At 37.5% G+C, this 22270-nt stretch overlaps 1 pseudogene; it reads left to right on the top strand.

The window, feature by feature from the left end:
- The window catches only part of LOC129680523 (melanoma-associated antigen B16-like), a 33207-nt pseudogene extending 16105 nt beyond the window's left edge, over nt 1–17102 (top strand).
- The last annotated feature ends 5168 nt before the right edge of the window (nt 17103–22270 follow it).

Here is a 22270-nt window from a genome sequence, read left to right as displayed (position 1 = left end):
AAACAATGGATAATTCAATTCACTAAATATACAAGAAAACGACCTCAAAACTATGTTTCTCCAGCTATTAGAGGCCAAAAAGATGAAATGAACAAAGCCCTCAGAGAAATAGCCAAAGAAATCGAAAATAATAAAGAGGAAACAAATAGTGCTCTCAGAGAAATGACCACAAAATATGAGGCAAACAGAGAAGAAATGCACAAAGCTCTCAAGAAATGTCTACACAAATGAAGGCAAATAAAGAAGAAATAAACAAAGCTCTCATAGAAATACAGGCAATTATACACAAAGAATTAGAAGCACAATTAGTGATACATAGAGAGGAAACAGACAAAAAATAGAAGCTCTCATTGAAAAGAAGGAGTCCACATTCAAACAGATGAAGGAAATGGTGCAAGACATGAAAACAGAATTCGAATCAATAAAGAAAACACAAATAGAGAAAAACCAGGAGCTGGAGAACATAGAGAAAAGATCAGGAACTACAAAGATAAGCATCACCAACAGAATAGAAAAGATGGAAGAAAGAATCTCAGGAGCTGAAGATACACTTGCAGAAATTGACATGTCTCTCAAAGAAAAAATAAAATTAGAAAAGTTCCAAACACAAAACATCCAAGAAATCAAGGACACCATGAAAAGACAAAACCTAAGAATAATAGGAGTAGAAGAAAAAGAAGACATCAGGCTCAAAGGTCCAGAAAATATTTTCAAGAAAATTATAGAAGAAAACTTTCCCATCTTAAAGAAGGAGATGGCCATAAACATACAAGAGGCCTACAGAACACCAAGTAGACCAGACCAGAAAAGAACTTCTTCACGTCACATCTTTGTCAAAACACTGAACCTACAAAACAAAGAAAAAAATTCTAAAAGCAGCAAGGGAAAAAAGCCAAGTAACATATGAAGGTAGACCTATCAGAATCACACCAGATTTCTCAACAGAAACTATGAAAGCCAGAAGGGCCTGGACAGAAATCATAAAGTCCTTAAGGGACCACAGACTCCAACCCAGACTACTATACCCAGAAAAACTTTCAATTAACATAGGTGGAGAATTCAAAATATTCCAAGACAAAACCAAATTTAAACAATATCTACATAGTAACCCAGCTCTACAGAAGTTACTAGAAGGGAAACTCCAAACCAAGGAAAACAACTACATCTAAGGAAACAGAGGAAATAGATAACTATACAACAACAACAACAACAACAACAACAAAAGATACAAGCAATGAAACCCAGTGACACCACCAACACCACATCTAAAGTAAGTAACAATTGTTGGTCTCTAGTTTCTATCAACATCACCAGACTCAACTCCCCAATAAAAAGACACAGACTAACAGAATGGTTTCAGAAACTGGATCCATCATTCTTTTGCATCCAAGAAACACACCTATTCAACAAAAATAAACACTACCTCATAGTAAAGGGCTGGAAAAATGTCTTTCAAGCAAATGGTTTCAGAAAACAAGTGGGAGTAGCCATCCTAATATCTAATAAAATAGACTTTCAACGCAAGTTAATCAAAAAAGATAAGGAGGGCCACTATATTCTCATCAAAGGAAAAATCCACCAAGAGGACATCACAATTTTGAATATCTATGCCCCAAATACAAGAGCACCTACATTCGTAAATGAAACAATATTAAAGCTTAAATCACACATTGATCCTAAAACCCTAATAGTGGGAGACTTCAACACTCCATTCTCACCAAGGGACAGATCAACTAGACAGAAAACAAATAGGAAAATAAAAACACTTACAGAGACCCTAAATCAAATGGACCTAATAGACGTCTACAGATCTTTTCATCCAAACTCAAAAGAGTATACCTTCTTTTCAGCACTGCATGGAACCTTCTCCAAAATAGACCATATATTTGGTCATAAAGCAAGCCTCAACAGATACAAAAAGATTGAAATAATCCCTTTTATTCTATCTGATCACCATGGACTTAAGGTGGACCTCAACAACAACAGAAGTAGCAAACAGCCTACACACACATGGAAACTGAACAACTTGTTACTCAATGACAGCTGGGTTAAGGAAGAAATAAAGAAAGAAATTAAAGACTTCCTATAATTCAATGAAAATGAAGGCACAACATACCCATATTTATGGGAAACATTGAAAGCAGTGCTCAGGGGAAAATTTATAGCACTAAGTGCCTGCAAGAAGAAATTTGTAATATCACATACAAACACCTTAATGACCCAACTGAAAACCCTAGAAAAAAAAGAAGAGGAAATCATGAAATTTGCAGGCAAATGGTAGGATCTAGAAAAGATCATCCTGAGTGAAATATCCCAGAAGGAGAAAGACAAACACGGTATATACTCACTTATATAGACCTATAAGATATGATAAACATAATGAAATCTGTACACCTAAAAAAGATAATCAAGAGAGCGGACATGGGGTAAGATGATCAATCCTTGTTTAGAAAGACAGATGGGATGTGCATTGAATGTATGACAGGAGTCTCCTGAGTGCATTTGAAAAACTCTAACTAGCAGTGCTTTCAAAGCAAAGACTCATGACCAAACCTTTGGCAGAGTACAGGGAATCATAAGAAAGAAGGGGAGTTAGTCTGATGAGGAAAGGATAGGAGCTCCACAAGGACCAAATATATCTGGGCACAGGGTCTTTTCTGAGACTGACATTCAACCAAGGACCATGTATGGAAATAACCTAGAACCTCTGCTCAGATGTAGCCTGTGGTAGCTCAGTAACCAATTGGTATCCCATAGTGAGCGAAAAAAGGACTATTTCTAACAGGAACTCAATGACTGGCTCTTTGGCCTCCCCACCCCCCAAGGGAGGAGCAGTCCTGTTAGGCCACAGAGGAGAGCTTTGCAGCCAGTCCTGAAGAGACCTGATAAAACAGGATCAGATGAATGGGGAGGAGGTCCCCCCTATCAGTGGATTTGGTAAGGGGCACGGTGGAGATAAGGGAGGGAGGTAGGGACTGGGAGGGAATGAGTGATCTGGACACGGCTGGGATACAGATTTAATAAAATGTAACTGATAAGAAAAAAATTAAATTAAAAAAAATCAGTTCATGTCTTCAAATTCGTTCTTCATCTTTATTCTAATCAGTCCTTTGTTATATAAAGTCTGATACTCAATTTCTAGGTTCTTCCACACCTCTGGATGGTAAGTAGACTTTACAAAAAAGAATTAGTTAGCTATTAGTTATGGATATGATATTCATGAGAGAATGCAGTGTTGTGTATATTGGGTTGATCGTGCTAACTATTGTAACAAATTGTTATTACATTAAATTGCAATTTTATTTTTTCTAATATGTCAATTTAAACAAATTAGTGAAATAATTAAAACATAAAATAGGAAATGTCATGGTGTTCACTAAAGTCAGAGACAAGAAAAATCTGTATATCACTAATTCTATTGTTTAAAACTAAACTTAGAAACTGCTAGACTGCTAAGAACAACCAATTATGTTAATATAATGAATAAGAAAAACAAATATGATTCTTAACCAGGAGTTAGTGGATTATACAACATTGAACAGAAATCCTCATAGCACAGACCAGAATCTTGCTCTTGCTGTTAGAGTCCAGAGCCCATGGGTCCTAGTCTGGCCTGTGTGATAAAATTTATACAAGTTTTGAGGTGTCGTTTGACTCAGAGGCCTTGCTTCAAACAGAGGAGCCATCCTTAGAAAACACCTTCTCCGGGATGCAGGATGCACTGTGGGAAAAGGGAAGCCTTAGTCAGATGGAATCAATATTGGGTAGAAAAAAGGGAGAATTGTAGGTTTAGGGCTCATAAAAGTCAAGAGAGAAGCCCCAAGGGATTATTTTGCATTCTGGCCACAAGAAGTTGTCACAATATGTTCTGGTTTTAGATGTTCAGTGAAAATAATGTCTCTAAATGACATTCTAGGGTTTTCTTTTAATTTTTTAACTGAAAAAAATATTTATTTTAATTTTAATTATTTGTACCTTAATTTGTATGTATGTATGTACCAGCAAATACCAGAAGAGAGGAATCATATCTTTTGGAGCAAGAGCTATCAGAGATTGTGAGATATCTGATGTGGGTGCTGGGAACAAACAACTTTATTAAACACTGAGTCATCACTCCAGCATGGATTTACAGGGTTTCTTGGAGAAATATAGTCTTTGGAAGGGGAATTAAATATTTTTTCCATGGTTTATGCTTTATTTTTTATTTTTTTATTAATTACAGTTTATTTACTTTGTATCTCAGCTATAGCCCCCTTTCCATCACCTTCCAATCCCACCCTTCCTCCCTCTTCTTCTCCTAAGCCCCTCCCCCATTCAAATGATGGAGGAGGTCTGCTTTCCCTTCCATCTAATCATAGCATATCAGGTCTCATTAGGACTGGCTTCTTTGTCTTCCTTTGTGGACTGGTAAGGCTACTACCCCCTCTCAAGTGGAAGTGATCAAAGAGCCACCCCATGAGTTCATGTCAAAGATGGTCTCTGGTCCTATTATTGGGGAACCTTCTTGAATACTGAGCTGCCTTGGACTGCTTCTGTGCAAGGGTTCTAAGTTATTTCCATGCATGGTCCTTGGTTGGAGTATCATTCTCAGAAAAGACCACTGTGCCCAGATTTTTTGGTTCTGTTGCTTCCCTTATTGAGCTCCTGTTCCCTCCAGGTCTTTCTATCTCCCCCTTCTTTCATAAGATTCCCTAAACTCTGCCCAAATTTGGCCATATTTTTTTTTAATATTTGTTAACATTCATAGATGGTCAAGACATCTTAGAATCAAATCTACCTCCCATTACCTCCCCTTTATTCCTCCCATGTCCCTAATACCACTTTTCCCTGCCAACTTCTTTTTTTGTGGTTCTTTTAAATTTGAGACAATAATATAACACATTTCTTCCTCCCCTTTCGTCCCTTCACACTCTGCCTTTACCCATTCTTTTTCAAATTCATTGCCTACTTTTTGTTAATTATTACTGTGTGTATATATGTATATGCATATGTTCCAAAACACAACTTATTCAGTCTTTAAAATATTAGTTCTATGTATGTTTTCAGAGCTGACCATTTGGTGTTAGATAACCAACTGATATGCTCTTCCCTGGGGATGATGTTTTGTTTTATTTCTCTCTGCCTTCCTTAATTTTCTGTAGTTCCTTGTGTAATGTTGGGGACCCATGGATTTTTCTTATTAACTTTTGTATACTTACTGGTATGGTATTATCCTTATTCAGCTCATGTTGAGCAATCATGTTGGTAAGAATTTTTGGGTCTCTGACATTACTAGGATATACAATCTCACAGAAAACTTCATGACCTTCTAGTATTTACAGTCTTTCGTTTTTCTCCTACACAATGCTCCCTATGCCTTGATTTCAGGAATGTTTCATAGATGTATATATTGACACTGGGCTATACAACTCTGCATTTGATTTCGCTGTGGCTTTCTGTAGTAATCTCCATCTATTGCAAATGTGGAGATCCCTTGTTAAAGGGTTATAAAAAACACTTATATGTGGGTATAAGGACAAATGAAAGTTGTTTTTAGGGATTATGCTTGCTTAATAAACAAAAGGTTGTATGTATGTCTCTTCCAATACTGATGACTTCACCATCACTGGGAAAATAGCTAGGTGTTCAGTACCAGGTATGGCTTCCCTGTTTTTGAGTTGAGTCTTAAATTTCAATTAGAGAGCTATTGGTCACTGTTGATATATGAGTGCCACTACTTCGCTTTTATGATTGTCATACCATGCTAGTTGTGGTTCATAGAGTCATAGCAGGATAGGACTGTTGTTTAGCTTCCCCTTTCGAAGACTGCATAGGGTCTTCTGGTAATATGAAAGCAGTCTTCAGGGAGGAGGCCTTCAGGTCAGTTCCAGTTAAGGGTCCCCTGGGTCCTGTTTGTGAAGTACATGCTGTCTTCAATGGTAGGGTCTTAATTTCTATGTCTGCCTTCCCAACTTCTTGTTACATAACATTCTTCCCTCCCCTTAAGAGCAAGAGTCCATTTCATGCTCCCAATGGGTGATTGAATGTGGAGTCATCTACTAGAGAATGGGTAGTCTCTCAGGGCATACTTCTCTAAAGAAAACTGACTTTCCCATCTCCAGTTAGCATTTGTAACCAATAGCTCTACAAATAGGTGTAAATACTTTTTTTGTTTGTTGGTTGGTTGGTTTGTTTGTTTGTTTGTCTCCAGGATTTCTCCTGGTGAGAGGAGAGCCTCCTTGACTTCTAATTACCACAGTTACCACACAGGTAAGGTATGTATGCATGATGTGAGCTGTGGAAATTCCTTAGGATCACTGGCAATTCGGTGACCATACACAAAAAGCTGAGGAGGCCTCCTTTAAGAACAATCATCTCCCTGCCATGGGGATTCTCCCGACCCCAGGATTCCAACAGGCTCCAGAAACTAACAGACAAAAACTGAGACAGCCAGATGGGTAGGGGCCAGTGTAAAAGCACAACCAACAAAAGCCAAAGAAATATGACACCTCCAGAGAACAGTTATCCAGTGGTAAGTAGCCCTGGACACTCTAGCATTATTGAATTTCAACGGATGATGTTAGTGAAGACTATAATGGAGGAAACAAATAAAATGTGTAAACAAATAAGGGAATATAAAGTCAAACCAATTATGGCCATCCATAAAGAAATACATGAAAATGCAGACAAACCATCTGTGGCCATGAGAGAAGAAATAATTAAATCACTGAAAGAAATAAAAGGAACAGAGGAATGTCAAAGAAACAGGTGAAAGAATTGAAGGAAAAGCAAAAAAAAAAAATATACATTCAGACAGATGAAGGAAATAAAACAGTTCAATATCTGAAGATAGAATTGGAAAAATTAAAGAAAATACAAACAGAGGAAATAATGGAGAAGAAGAACTTAGGGAAGAAAACTGCAGAGGTAAGCATAAACAACAGACTACAAGAGATGGAAGAAAGAATCTCATGCATGGAAGATACAGTGGAAGAAATTAATATATCTGTCAAATAAAATGTTAAATCTCAAAAATTCCTGACACAAACCATGGATGAAATCAAAGACAAGATGAAGAGACAAAACCCAGGGATAATAGGAATGGAGGAAAAATAAGATTACTGTCTCCTGGGACCAGAAAATATTTTCAACAAAATCATTGAAGAAAAATTTGCCAATTTAAATCAGAGGCCTATAAACATAAATGAGGCCTAGAGCACACCTAATAAATTAACCCAGAAAAGAAAATCCTCCAGTGACATAATAATCAAAACAGTAAGTATAGAGAACAAAGAAAAAAATACTAAAAGCTGCAAGGGAAAAAGGTCATATAACATATAATGGCAAACCCATCAGAATCACACCTGACTTCTCAACAGAGACAATGAAAGCCAGATGGGCATGCACGGATATCATGGAGAACCTAAGAGAACACAGATGGCAGGCCAGGCTACTATACCCAACAAAACTGTCAGTCCTCATAGACAAAGAAAACAAGATATTCAACAACATAAACAAATTTAAACAGTAACCTACCCACATATCCAACATTACAGAAGATACTAGAAAGAAAAATACAACCCAAGAAAACTAACTACTTTCAAGAAAACACAGGAAATAAATAACCTCACTAGAGCAAAACTAAAAGTAGCCAAGCACACAAATGCACTACAACAACCAACATCAAAATAAAAATATCTAAAAGAAAATGCTCATTAATCTTTCTCAACGTCAATGGACTCAACTATCCAATAAAAAGGCACAGACTAACAGAATGGATGCATTAACTAGACCCAATAATCTGTTTCATACCATAAAGATACCTAAGTCACAAAAATAGATATTTCCTGAGAGTAAAATGCTGGAAGACGGGTTGTCAAGCAAATGGACCCAAGAAGCAAGCAGGAGTAGCCATTCTAATATCTAATAAAATGGACGTTAAACCAAAATTAATTAAAAGAGATGGGAAGGTTACTTCATACTCATCAAAGGAAAATTCCACCAAGAAGACATCATTGTTCTGAAAACCTATTGCCCAAATACAAGGGCACCATGTTTGTATAAGAAACAATAAAACTTAAACGACATATTGATCCCCACACATTAATGGTGGGAGACTTCGTCACCTCACTCTCAACAAAAGACAGGTCAACCAAACAGAAATTAAATCAAGAAACATTGACTATACCAGAGGTCATGGATCAAATGGATCTAACAGAAATCTACAGAACCTTTTGCCCAAACACAAAAGAAGTTTCATTCTTCTCAGCACGTCATGGAACCCTCTGCAATATAGACCATATAGTTGGTCAGATAAAAAACCAGAACAGATATAAGAAGATTGAAGTAATCACTTGTATCTTATCTGACTACCATGGACTAAAGGTGGACCTCAATAACAACAAAAACAGCAAAAAGCCTACACTTATATGGAAACTGAATAACTAGCTACTCAGTGACAGCTGGGACAGGAAAGAAATAGAAGAAGATAATAAAGACCCTCTAGAATTCAATAAAAAAATGAAGGTAAAACATTCCCAAACTTATGGGACACAATGAAAGCACCTTACATAGGAAAGTTCATAGCACTAAGTTCCTTCAAGAAGAAATTTGAAACATCTCATTCAAGCAAATTAACTACTCACTTGAATGCCCTGGGGGGGGGAGGGCAGACATACCCAAGAGGAGCAGATGGCTGCAAATAATCAAACTCAGGTCTGAAATCAATAAATTAGAAAAAAATAAAACAATTCAGAGAATAAATGAAACCAAGAGCTGGTTCATTGAGAAAATCAACAAGATAGAAAAACCATTAGCCAAACTGACTAAAAGGCAGAGAGACAATATTGAAATCAGAAATGAAATGGGGTACTTAACAACAGACACTGAGGAAATCCAAACAATCATTAGGTCTTACTTCAAAAACCTATATGTCACAAAATCTGAAAATCTAAACAAAATGGACAATTATCTTGATCAATTCTACTTACAAGAGCTGAATAAAGACCAGGTAAATAAATTAAATAGTCCTATATCCCTAAGGAAATAGAAGCTGTCATCAAAGGTCTCCCATACAAAAAAAAGCCAAGAGCCACAGATCGTTTTATCTCAGAATTATACCAGACTTTCAAAGAAGAGTTAGCACCAATACTCTTCAAACTATTCCACAAAATAGTAACAGAAGGAACATTACAAAACTCACTATATGAAGCCACAGTCGCCTTCATAGGTATGCCTCACAAAGACCCAACAAAGAATGAATTTCAGGCCAATCTCACTTATGAACATTGATGCAAAAATACTCAACAAAATACTCGTAAATGGAATCCATGAACACATCAAAGATATCATCCACTATGACCAAGTAGGCCTCACCCAAGGTATGCAGGAGTGGTTCAATATATGGAAATCCATCAATGTAATCCACCATATAAACAAACTGAAAGAAAATAAAAACACTAGATAATCTCCTTAGATGCTGAAAAAACATTTGATAAAATTCAACATTTATTTATGTTTAAAATCCCGGAGAGATCAGAGATACAAGTCACTTAACTAAACATAGTAAAGGCAATATACAGCGAGCCTATAAGCAACAACAAACTAAATGGAGAGAAACTTAAATCAATCACAGTGAAATCTCTTTTAATGATTCCCTATGGTTTTTCTTTTTTTTCTCTCTTTCCTTAGTTTTTCTTTCCCTCTCCCTCTATTCTGCCTTCTTTTTTTTCCCTTAGCATATAAAATTGCTGTCCTATTTTCCCATTACCCATTTATAATACCTCCATGGGGCATTTACTTAATTGCTAATTGATATAGGTTGCCCCATCCCACAGTGTAAGTTGTGTCATTCATAGGTAACTAAACTTGGGCTTATATAAGAAAAGTAATTGAACAGGCCTGTCTCAGTCACTATTCTATTACTGTGAAGAGACTGACAATTACCAGGGCAACTCTTATAAGAGAAAGCATTTAATTTGGGCCTGCTCATAGTTTCAGAGATTTAGTCCATTATCATAATGGCCGTAAGCATGGTAGTATGAGGTATGAGGCAATCACTGGAGTAGTAGCTGAGAGCAATATCCTGATCCATCTAGAGAAAGAAGAGACTCTGAGCTTGGCTTGGGCTTTTGAAATCTCACAGGCCACCACCAGAGACATACCTCTACCAATAAGAAATCTTTCTAATCTTTCAAGTAGTGTCACATTCTGGTGACTATACTTTCAAATGGATAAGCCTTTGAGAGCCATTCTTATTTAAACCTCCACATTCCACTCCCTGGCTCCACAGTCTTTGCCATATCATAATGCAAAATGCATTTGATACAATTTTAAAAGTCCACGTAGTTTTTTACAGTCTCAGTACTGTTTAAAATTAAGAAGTTCAAAGTCCCTTCTGAGACTCATGGCAATCTCTTAACTGTATTCCCCTACAACATAAAAATAGAAAAACCTGATCACAAACTTCAACTTACAATGACTCATAACATATATTAACTTTGTAAAAGAGAGGAAAGGGAGCACAGTGTAGAAATGCTGGCCCAAAGCAAGAACGAAAACCAGCTGAGTAAATTCCAAACTCTGAATCTCCATGTCTGATGTCAAAGCACTCTTCAGATTGTCAACTTGGTTTAGATTTGTTGACTGCAGTATACTTCTCTTTCTTGGGATGGTTCCACACTCTGTTAGCAACTTTCTTTGGCAGGTACCCCATGACTCAGTCATTTCCAATATCTTGGAGTCTCCAACACAGTACAGCTTTTATCTTCACAGCCTTACACAGTGTCTTCTCAGTATCTCGATTCAGGGACACCTCTGACACATGGCTTCCTTCAGTGGCTTTTCTTAACTAAGGAGAGAGAATCTACAAGCCCTTTCTTCTGTCTTTAACTCTAGAGACAAAATCGCATGGCTGAAGCTGCCAAGTCCTGCTGCTTGCTAGGAATGGAACTTGGCTCCCTCTTTCAATTACATTTACATCAGTTTTCTGGTGATGATGGTTTCCTTGCTTTTCTTCATTTTCATAAGTTAGAGGCTGAGCTGAGTGAGGTCTTGCCTTGAAGCCACCATTCCTTTTTTTCTCATTTAACATAAGACTTTTAAAAACTTGAACACTGGATTTAATTCCTTTTCTTACATTTTACATTTACTGTACATTTTATATTTCTCTTTGTCCAGCTTGCTTCTTTTCATTATTTATCTCCATAAGGATTATTAATGATATCATCAAGAAGGAGTCAATAGTAAGGTGTCTTAAAATCACCTCAGCCATTAATCCAAAACCCTTAAGTTTATCCCCAGGCAGAATTTTTGTACAAGGACAAAATAAAGCTGTATTCTTTGCCAAAATCTCACAAGAATGATATTAAAGCACTTTATAATATTCTTATACTTTGAAACATTTTGAGCAAGGCCGTCTTAATCTATGTTGCTCTACACACCTCTGTCTCCCTTGCTCCTACTAGTATGGTCCATTAAACCCTCTTTAGAGTATCCAACTGCTTTCCTAATCCAAAGTCCCAATGTTCACACTCTGCCAACAAGCAGAGTAGTTAGGCCTATCATCGTAATACTCTATTCCCTGGTACCACTTTCTGTCTTAGTCACTGTTCTATTGCTGTGAAGAAACACCATGACCAAGGCAGTCTTATAAGAGAAAATTATTATATTGGGTAAGAGTTTTAGAGATTCATTTCATTATCATTGTGGTTGGAAGTATGGCAGTATGCACACAGACACTGGAGCAGTAGTTGACAGCTACATCTCTGATCCAAAGTCAGAGAGAGAGAGAGAGAAAGAGGAGAGGTAGAGAGAGAGAATGAGAGAGGGAAGGAGAGAAAGGGAGGGATAGAGGGAGAGGGAGGGAAGAAGGGAGGACAAGGGGAAAAGCAAGAAGGAGAGGGAGAGAGACAGAGTGAGACAGAGAGATTATGGATTCAGTGGCATGGGCTTTTGAAATCTTGAAGCTCATTGCCAATAGCACATTTACTCCAATAAGGCCACACCTCCTAATCTTTCTACTTCTTTCAAATAGCACTACTCCTTGATGACTGAACATTGAAATATATGAGGCTATGGGAGTGGGGGTGGGGCAGTCTTATTAAGACCATAAAAAGAGCAGATGAAACAAGCCAGTAAGCAGCATTCTTCCATGGTTTTTGCTTCAGGTCCTGCCTTTAAATTCAAGCCTTGAGCTTTTTTTGACTTCCCTAAGAGATGGATTATAACTTTCAAGGTGAAATAAAACCTTTCCTCTTAAGTTGCTTCTGGTCAGTACTTTATGACAACACCCAAAAAGTCAAACTGGGACAACTATTTCATGGCATTTATTTGAAAGGATACTTTTCAGTGAGAGTATAAACTTTAGACTAATAACCACAGCCCAAAGGTTCAAGGAACTTTTCTTTGAATGATAGAAAGCCACATGGACTACATTCTCCAAAAGAATGGTTTATCTGGGTGCTCTTCTCTGGCTCTCTGCCACAAGAAACATCCTTTATGTCATTGTTTTCCTTTTTTTGCAGTAAGCTATGGCATTTGATCTGAAGCACTGAAGCCAGACAATTTGAGGGAGGATTCAAATGTGCTTTCAGCGTCTAAGGTAACTATTCTGAATTAGCATATAGGGAACCCATCCACTTTAGAGTAGATATGGCTGGGCAATGTCCACCTATAATGTTAGAACGTGGATACTAAGATGTACATATGAAGGATGCCTTTTTATCTTTCTTTGGTTCCTTAATACTTCTGGAGTTTAATACTAAAAATATTACAAAATAAAAAAATAAAAATAACAGACTAGCAAGGGCAAAGAGTCTTATGAAGTGTTAGTAACTGATGTCTAGATATTGAATAAAGATTAAATAATCATTTGTTTTTTATAGTTGGTATCTTCATATGTTTCATTCTGTTTTTCAAATTTTCAAAGTTTTAAGTGGTACTTGGAATTTCATTACTTTTTCCTTCCTCAAAAAAGTTACTATAGATTTTGGAATAGCAGTCTCAGATTAAGAGAGATGTATACACAACACTACTAGGAATCTAAAAGGAAACAGAGATAAGATTACGACTATATCCAAAGTAGGTCATAAGAGGGCAAATAAAACTCTAATACTGTTGTTAGTCCAAGGTACCTTAGGATTGGGTAAGTATTCCTCATCTTCCTAAATGGAGTTTTTATAAGGGGAAGTTTTGTTATTGTGGACCCATATATCAAGTAGTTTAAAATGCCCCAAACTCTGCCAAAAACAAAGGCAAGACCATGAAAGAAGTCTGAGAGATTACCCTTCCAAGTGTATATGTCTCTAAGGGGTGATATCCTCTATTGTCATACTGGTTAGCTGGGTTTTGGCAAACAGATTTCCCAAACCCTTCCCCACAGTTGTCTGAAGCGATGAGAACTGATTCTGACAGGGAACTAAACTGGTAGCTATCAAAATGAAGGAAGTATATATGGTATATACTCACTCATATAAACATACAACATAGGATAAACCCAATAAAATCTGTACATCTAAACAAACTAAGCAAAAGAGAGGACCCTAACTAAAATGCTCAATTCCCATCCTGAAAGGCAAAGAGTATGGACATCAGAAGAAGAAGAAAACAGGAAACAACCTAGGAACCTGCTACAGAGGGCCTCTAAAAGCCACAAGAAGAAAACAAGAAACAACCTAGGAACCTGCCACAGAGAGCATCTGAAAGCTTCTGCCCTGCAGACTGTCAAAGCAGATGCTGAGCCTGATGGCCAACTGTCTGGCAGAGTGAATGGAATTTTAGGTAAGAAGTGGGAAATAGCAAGAGCTGGAGAGGACAGGAACTCCACAAGGAGAGCAACAGAACAAGAAAATTTGAACACAGGGAACTTCCCAGAGACTCATACTCCAACCAAGGACTATTCATGGAGATAACCTAGAACTCCTGTACAGATGTAGCCCATGGCAGTTCAGTTTCCAAGTGGGTTACATAGTAATGGGAAGAGGGACTGCCTCTGACATAATCTGATTGGCCTGCTCTTTGATCACCTCTCCCTGAGGGGGGAGCAACCTTACCAGGCCACAGAAGATGACAATGCAGCCACTCCTGATGAGAACTGATAGTCTAAGATCAGAAAGAAGGAGAGGACGACCTCCCCTATCAGTGGACTTGGGGAGGGGCATGCATGCAGAAAGGTGAGGAAGGGTGGGATCGGGAGGGGAGGGGGGAGGGGCTTATGGGGGGATACAAAATGAATAAAGTGTAAGTAATAATAATAATAAAATATTTAAAAAATACTTAATAAAAAAATGAAGGAAGTATAGCTGAATTTTATAGCAAAATAAAACCTTTGACTAAGGGCCCCAAGGAATCATGTATCTCAGAATATCTGGATTAACATAGTCCTACTCAGTGTCCCAATGTGCCTGAGGAGCCCCTGGGCAAGACTGCCAGACTATTATGTAAAGTGATTTCCTTCTCCTGCCAATTGAAGACATGATTTTAAATATTTTGTTCCAAAAAAATTATATCATATTCTAGACACTTTCATAGGATAAAGAAAGGACATCTAGTTTGGCAGATAGGAATATATACTCAAGAACAGAGTGATCTCAACAGAACTGTTTCGCCTTATTTAAAATTTTACTGGGGCGGGGGGGAATTGATGAATTTAATGCTAAAGTTCCTACTTTGGGCTCACCAGGACACAAGTAGTATGATAGAACATTAGCTCAAAAAAAGGAATGGGTCTCAAATATTGTCAATATTTTGGTGAATTACATGTAGTGCTGTATAGATTGAATGAACAGTGAGTGATATATAGCTAAATACAGGAGTGATAGAAGATTTGCTACCCTGATACTCTATTCATTCCTTTAGATAATTCAAATAAAGATAGTAAAAGTCTGAACAGGTCACTTCATGTACTAGGATCTGAGAGAGGCAGTAGTTATCTTCTGACATAGGTATATTTCCAATGAAGAAGACAAACCTGTTGTTTGGTTCTAAGTAAGTTTCCTGAGCGTTAAGTAGATCACCACAACACATAAACATTCTGTGGAGTTTCGTTTCTGCATTTGACCCAGAGAATTTTCAAATAAGGAGGACCTGACCACTTACTCCTAAATTTCTAAGAAGATACAATTTTAGTCCTATGGGGCATGGTTTCATTTTTTCTTTCTTTCTTGTAGGACTTCTAACAATGCAAGATTTTGGAATCCTTTTCTTCCTACCAGTTTTTCTCTTCCAGGCTTGCTATGAGGAGAGGTGCCTAGTGTTACTGCAACGTGTTATGTCATGTTTGGTTGATATCCCTGGGTGGCCTGCCCTTTTCTGAAGGTAAATGGAGGTGGAGTGGATTGGAGGAAGAAAGAGGAAATGTGGGGAGGAGGAAAGGGCTGCTAGGAGAAGAAGAAAGGGAAACTGCTGTCAGAAAGTAATATACAAGAGAATAAATAAATAAATTTTTTAAAGAAATTTCATATAATTTTATAATATTCACCCCCTTTTCCCTATACCTCCTAGATGCACTCTCCTTCCTTCCCTACCCAACTTTGTGTTCTTGCTTTGTTTAACCCATTAAGTACTAATTGTACAATCCATGTAGTTTTAAGTGCATGTGACAACCTATCAGAGCATGATCAACATACCTTAAATAAAACTTATTAGTAGATGCCAGTTGCTTATAGTTCCTTGGCTACAAATAGATCTTCATGTCTACCTTTAGGGGGTTATTTTCTGTTATGGAACAGAATTTGGCTTAAGCCCATCAGATTCAGTGTTGATTAAACTTGTGGAGATTATAGAACTTTTTTTTTTTCATTTAGAAAAGGAATGGCTATTACTGAGCCAAATCTGTGTCTACTATGAATCCTGATAACTTTCATGTTGTGTTGGCTAGTACTCAGCAGGTCCTTTATTTTCCTTTACCAGTTTTTGCCTGTGAACTTTTATAACATGTTTTTCAGAAGTCTGTTGGAAGTGGCTTTTACTAGCTGATTACCCTCACATCCTCCCTTTCTCTTTCAGTAGTTCATCATTGCTGCCTTGCTGCCTAAACACTTATCTACTTCTAGACTACTAGAATCACCAGGTCTAACTTTTGAAGACTCCAAATATGCAGTGATGAGACTTACAGGATGCAGCAGTCCCCAAGGATGTGGAAGAGCTATGTTTCTCCTCTCATGTTCTTATGGCTAGTTATCTGAAGGACTAGACCTGTGAGGAGAACCAGGGCCTAGAGATTAAACAGGTCTCCAGAGATGTGGAGGACCAATGTTCCTCCTCTCATCCTCTTATGGATAGCAACCGGGAAGATCCTAAAGATGAGACTCCCAGTACTACTGGAGTTCTTCAGAATCCCTGTGCCTCTTCAAGAGAATCTGCTGAGGGTCGTAGCAACCAAGAAGAGCAGGGTAACCCAGTCAATCCGTCATGTCATCCAACCCCCATGAATTTACCTATGATTAATGCAGATGGGAAAGTTATTATTATTTTTTTTGTAAATTACATGCTAAACAAGTATCAGATGAAAGACATAATGAGAATGGCTGAAATTTTCAGAGAAGAATATCATTTTTATGAAATCCTCATGAAAGCTTCTGCACATATGGAAATGGTCTTTGGCCTGGATGTAAGGAGGTAGATCCTGTCAACCACTACTATGCCCTCTTTGTCAAGCTAGGTCTCACCTATTATTGGATGCACAGTGATGAATATAGCTTTCCTAAGACAGATCTCCAGATAATCAATCTGGGGGTAGTCTTCATGAAAGGTAACTGTGCCACTGAAGATGAGGTTTGGGAAATGTTGAATCCAATGGGAATCTATGCTAGGATGAATCGCTTCTTCTTTAGCTAACCAAGACAGCTTATAACTGATAAGTTTATGAAGGAGCCATACCTGATGTAACAGGGAGTAGCCAATAGTGATCTTGTGCTCTATGAATATATGTGGGGTCCCTGGGATTGAGTAGGATGAAAGTGTTAGATTTTATGGCCAAGGCTCAGACCCTACTGGTTCCCTTCTCAGTATGAAGAGGCTCTGATAGAAGAGAAAACCTTGCCATGATTTTAGACCATGCTGGTCTGAGTTCTGGCCCTGGTGCTAGTTCTAGTGCCATGGGCAACAGCTTTCCTCATTTCTAGTAAAATCAAAGATAAATTACTGTTAGTATTTAGGCACCCTGCATTTGGGTTGCCTAGCAACCTATGATGTCATCATTTGTCTCCCTCCAGGTAGCCACATCTGGCAGGAGTGGTTACATTGCTCCTTAAAAGGATCAACCCTCCACTTTGATCTCTCCTGGCTCTTGTCCTATCCCCTTTCTCTATCAGGGTGCTTCACCCTCTTTCCACTATCATGTCTTGCTCTCTCCTTCTCCCTTTCTCCATCTCCATCTAATAAACCTCTTTAATATAAAATCTGCTTTGTGCATCATGATCATTGTTTTATTTGGTCCTAACAATTACTCCTTAATAATTTCAGAGAAATTTTAGAGTTGAAGGTGATAATGGACCTAGGTTGATAGAGAAGGCATAATCTTATCTGTATAGTTCTAATATGTATAAGTACCATGCCATATTTTTTCTTTCACTGTTTGCCCCTAATATTTGAATATTGTTGCATATAATAGCATTGCTGTTTAGCTTCTAATAACTCCACTGAATGTCATTCAAAAATTTAATAATAAGATCTTTGTCCTGACATAAAATTAATTGTGGAATAATTTCATCCATCTGTACAATTTAATTACCTAGAGTACCACAACATGTTTGCAAAGCTTCCACCTTTTAAACAGGTTTGTTCTAATTCTTTATGTACCTTTCCATTTCTCAGGAAAATTACTTGATATATGTGTAGTTTCTTTACTTTATACATGTCAAGAGTAATAAAATTTAAGAAATTTTGATTCTCATTTGCAGTCTTTTCTATTTCCCAAATTTTATTTGAGCATTTACTATTTTTCAATGGTTATTTTACTTAACTAGGGTTCTAGATTAAACATCATGTAATCCTTTCTCTTATAAGTGTATTGATTGCGGTAGTATGTCTTCTAATAGGTTAAACACAAACAAATGACACTATTAATACATAAATCAATCCTAAAGATTCTGTTAAGGGTAAATACCCTGAAAGAGGAAAATGCAATGTGGTTGTGGTAAAGTAAACTTCCTCAGAGTGTTAGTTTTTAAGTTAAATTTTGAGGTGGTGAGAACAGAGACATAGTAAGACCAGCACATGACACACTCCAATGTTGGCATCCAAAAGTTGAATGCAAAACCACTCTTTGTGGTTTTGTTCACTTCGACACAATTTTCATGCAGATAGAGTCAAAACTGTCCATCTCTGAAAACCAGGCCTGTGGTGCTGAATGTTAATCACAAACTAAGGCTTTATTTGCAAATAATTATGGACTTGTTAATAGGTAACAGGGACTCAAACACCACTGGATTAACACTTATTTCTCTTGAGTGTTTTAAGAAAGAGTTTTAAATAGAGTACCATAAGTGTCATTTGAACTGTACATAGTAACACGTGATTAATTTTTAATTTAATTTAATTTATATATTTATTACAATTTATTCATTATGTATCCCCGCTTCCGCTCCCTCCCTCAGCCCCTCCCAGTCCCACCCACACTCTTTTTTCCCCTATTCCTTTTCCATATTCCCCTGACAGTGGAGTACCTGCTCGCCTTCTATCTGACCCTAGCTTATCATGTCTCATAGAGGTTGGATGCATCATCTTCCTCTGTAACCTGGCAAGGCTGCAACCCAATGGGGGAGATGATCAAAGAGCTGGCCACTGAGTTCATGTCAGAGATAGTCCCTTTACCCATTACAAGGGAGCAAACGTGGAAAATGAGCAAACAATGGAACTTCCTTTGAACAGGAGTTCTAGGTCCTCTCCATGCATGGTCCTTGGGCCCAGGTATTTTGGCTCTGTTTTTCTGCTTGTGAAGATCTTGTAACCTCCAGGTCTTTCTATCTCCCTCTTCTTCCATAAGGATTCTGGCTCTCTGCCCAAAGTTTGGTTACAAGTCTCAGCATCTCCTTCAACACCCAGGTGGGTAGTGTCTTTTAGAGATCCTCTATGAAAGGTTACTCTCCTGTTCCTTGTCTTCTCATACTTACAATGCTTATCTGGTTTGTGTTCTGACTGAGGATTAAGCATCTTCTGTAGGGTCCTCCTTGTTGTTTAGCTTCTTTAGTGCTGTAGATTTTAGTATGGTTATCCTATATTATATGAGTAACATCCACTTATAACCTAGTATATATCATATGTGTCTTTCTGCTTCTGGGTTACCTCACTTAGGATGGTCTTCCTAGTTTAATCCATTTATCTGGAAATGTCATGATTTCCTTGTTTTTAATTGCTTAGAATTATTTCATTGTGTAAATGCACCACATTTTATGTATCCATTCCTCCATTGAGAGACATCTAAATTGTTTCAAGATTGAGGCTAGTAGGAATAGAGCTGCTACAGACATGGTTGAGCAAATGTCCTTGTTGTATACTTGAGTGTCTTTTGGATATATGCCTAAGAGTGGGATAGCTGGATCTTGAGGAAGCGCTATTCCTAATTGTCCGAGAAAATGTCAGATTGATTTTCAAAGTGGTTGTGCAAATTTACATTCCCACAAGCAGTGGAGGAGGGCTCCCCTTTCTCCACATCCTCTCCAGCATGTGTTGTCACTTGAGTTTTTTATTTTAGGATAGCTTCAGATTTTTTTTGTGTTAATTTTGTATAGAGCCACTTTGCTTAAGGTGGTCATCAGCTGAAGAAGTAGACTGGTAGAATTCCTGGGGTCACTTGCATAAACAATCATATCATCTGTGAATAGTGATACTTTGACTTCTTCCTTTGTGATTTGTATCCCGTTGATCTTCTTTAGGTGTTTATTGCTCAAGCAAGGTCTTCAAGAACTATGTTGAAGAGATAAGGAGGGAGTGGGTAGCCTTTACTTGTCCCTGATTTCATTAAGATGGATTTAACTTTCTCTCTATTTATTTTAATGTTAGATGTAGTCTTGTGTATATTACTTTTACTATGTTTAGGTATGTGCCTGGTATCCCTGAGCTCTCCAAAACTTTAAACATGAACTGGCGTTGAATTTAGTCAAATGCTTCTTTAGCAGCTAAGGAGATGTTCTTGTATTTTTTTTTCTTTCAGTTCGTTTATATGGTGGATTACATTAACATATTTTTATATTTTAACCACCCCTGTATGCCAGGGATGAGGCCGACTTGGTTGTGGTGGATATCTTTATTTTTCTTGGATTTGGTTTGGAAGTATTGTGTTGAGTATTTTTATATCAATATTTATAAGCCAGATTTGTTTGAAGTTTTATATCTTTGTAGCATCTTTATGCAGTTTAGGTATCAATGTGACTGTGGTCTCAGAGAATGAGTTTAGTAATGTTCCTTCTGTTTCTCTGTTGTGGAATAGTTTGAAGAGTATTGGTATTATCTCTTCTTTGAAGGACTGGTGGAATTCTGAGCTGGGAGACTTTTGATGACAGCTTTTATTTCTTTAGGGGATATAGGATGATTTAACTTATGTACGTAGTCTTGATTCAGTTTTGGTAAGTGGAATCAATCAAGAAAATTTTACATTTTTAATTTACATTTTCAATTTTTGTTGCATATAAACTTTTGAAGTAGGAACTAATGATTCTTTTTATTTCCTCAGTGTCTATGGTTATGTCCACCTATTCATTTATGATTTTGTTGATTTGGACAAGATCCCTCTGCTTTTTAGTTAGTTTGGCTAAGGTTTTGTCTATCTTGTGAATTTTCTCCAAGAAGCAGCTCTTGGTTTCCTTGATTCTTTGAATTATTCTCCTTCTTTCTTTTTTATTTTTATATTAATTACAGTATATTCACTTTATATCCCAGCTGCATCCCATCCCTCTTCCTCTCCCTCATCTCTTTCCATTTCCCACTCAATGTCCACTAAAAGAGGAGGTCCTCCTCCTCTTCCATTTCATCCTAGCATATCAGGTCTCATCAGGATTGGCTGCATTGTCTTCCTCTGTAGCCTGGAAAGGCTGTTTCACCCTCAGGGAGAGGTGATCAAAGACCCAGCCACTGAGTTCATATCAAAGACAGCTACTGTTCCCCTTAACAGAGAACACATTGGAGACTGAGCTGCTATGGGCTACATGTGAGCAGCAGTTCTAGGTTATCTCCATTAATGGTCCATGTTGGAGTATCAGTCTCAGAAAAAAACTCTTTGTCCAGATTTTTTGGTTCTGTTGCTCTCCTTGTAGAGTGCCTGTTTCCTCCAGGTCTTTCTATATTCCCATTCTTTGATAATATTCCCTGCACTCTGCTGAAATTTGGCTATGAGCTTCAGTATCTGCTTTGATAACCTGCTGGGTAGAGTCTTTCAGAGTCCCTCTGTGGTAGGCTCATGTTCGGTTCCCTTTTTTCCCCTCTCCCAATGTCCCAATGCTTTTCTGCATGAGGACTGATCATCTTAGGGTCCTCCTTTTTGCTTAGCTTCTTTAGGTGTACAGATTTTAGTATGTTTATCCTATATTATATATTAAATATCCACTTACAAGTGAGTATATGGCATGTGTGTCTTTCTGCTTCTGGGATACCTCACTGGGGATGATCTTTTCCAGTTCCCACCATTTGTTTCATGATTTCCTTGTTTTTATTTGCTGAGTAGTATTCCATAGTGTAAACGTACCATAATTTCTGTATTCATTCCAGAGTTGAGGAGCGTCTTGGTTGTTTCCAGGTACTGGTTATTACAAATAAAGCTGCTAGAACATGGCTGAGAAAAATGTCCTTATTATGTAATTGAGCTTTTTTGGCTATATGCCTAAAAGTGGTATAGCTGGATCTTGAGGAAGTACTATTCCTAATTGTCTGAAAAAGCACCAAATAGATTTCCAAAGTGATTGTTCAAGTTTACATTCCCACAAGCAATGGAGGAAGGTTACTGTTTGTGAACATCCTGTTCAACATGTATTTTCCATTGAGGTTTTTATCTTAGCCATTCTCAGTGGCGTAAGGTGAAATCTCAGGGTTGTTTGTATTTGCATTTCCCTGATGACTAAGGACATTAAGCATTTCATTAAGAGTTTATCTGCTACTGGATATTTCTGTATAGATAATTCTCTGTTTAGCTCTGTACCCCATCTTTTTAAAATTTGATTACTTGGTTTGTTGCTTTTTAGCTTCATTTCTTTATATTCTGGATATTAACCCCCTGTCAGATATAGGGTTGGTGAAGATCCTTTCCCAATGTGTAGGCTGTCGTTTTGTTTTGATGACAGTTTCCTTTCCTTTACAGAAG

Source organism: Psammomys obesus, unplaced genomic scaffold (assembly GCF_907164565.1).
Source record: "Psammomys obesus unplaced genomic scaffold, mPsaObe1.curated_primary_1811, whole genome shotgun sequence".
In the NCBI taxonomy this organism is placed as follows: Eukaryota; Metazoa; Chordata; class Mammalia; order Rodentia; family Muridae; genus Psammomys; species Psammomys obesus.
This window is presented reverse-complemented; position numbering and strand designations above follow the sequence as displayed.